Genomic DNA, 948 nt, shown 5'->3' on the forward strand with positions numbered 1-948 from the left:
TTGTTTTATTTGAAGAGACATAGTTGATGCTTCTGTAACTGTCTTATACAGCTAAACACTGACAGAAGTGTGATGTCTAAATTAATGCCAGCCATACTAATCAAAGGTTATTTGCTCTACTGTTTAAACAGATTATTCATGGCAGGAGCTGATGTGTTTTGATTTTTCAACATGTCAGCTATAAGATCAGAGTGGATATTTTAGCCTTGTGATAACTCCCTATAAATAGAGGCATACATTATAAATGTTCATTGATGTAATTATAAATTGTCATTTGGGATCCTTTGATCCTAGCAAAATATAATGACCCTGAGTTAGAATATTGCACTAGGGGTGACTTCTATCTCTAATACTCTATAATCCTGGAATAACTGATGCCAAGAAGATTCTATTTCTTTCCTCTTATTCTTTTGTAAGAAATCTTCTCTGATGACCTCGATGTTTGGTGACTCAACCTCCTTCTAACTGTACACTTGGTCTAGCCACTTATAACAAATTTCTGCTTATGTGCCAGGAGATAGACATTAGGCAAATAGTAAAATATAGCAGTGTAGCTCAGTTTGATAGCTTTTATTCTATGATCCTTCACTCTAGTCCTTGGAAGTCTAGACATAAAGGGTTATCAAGGAAGTTAGAGTAATGATTATTAACAATTCCTTGGGCCTAGGGTAAGATATTAATAATACTCTACCTGGATTGAAATCTCATCTCTGTTGCTTACAAGGTGAAAGGATGGACAAGTAAATTAACTTCCTAGCTTCCATACATTTAAAATGGGAATAATAGTTGTACAATATTAATGGTATTTTTGTTTGTTTGTTTTGTTTTTGTTTTTTGGAGACATTCATGAGATAATTTACAAGTATTCAGTACATGGCAAAGGCAATTTTTCTTTCTCTGTTCTAATCTCCTTATGAGTTCTTGATGACTAACCCATCCTGAGTAATC

Source organism: Propithecus coquereli, unplaced genomic scaffold (assembly GCF_000956105.1).
Source record: "Propithecus coquereli isolate 6110/MARCELLA unplaced genomic scaffold, Pcoq_1.0 Scaffold204, whole genome shotgun sequence".
Lineage (NCBI taxonomy): Eukaryota > Metazoa > Chordata > Mammalia > Primates > Indriidae > Propithecus > Propithecus coquereli.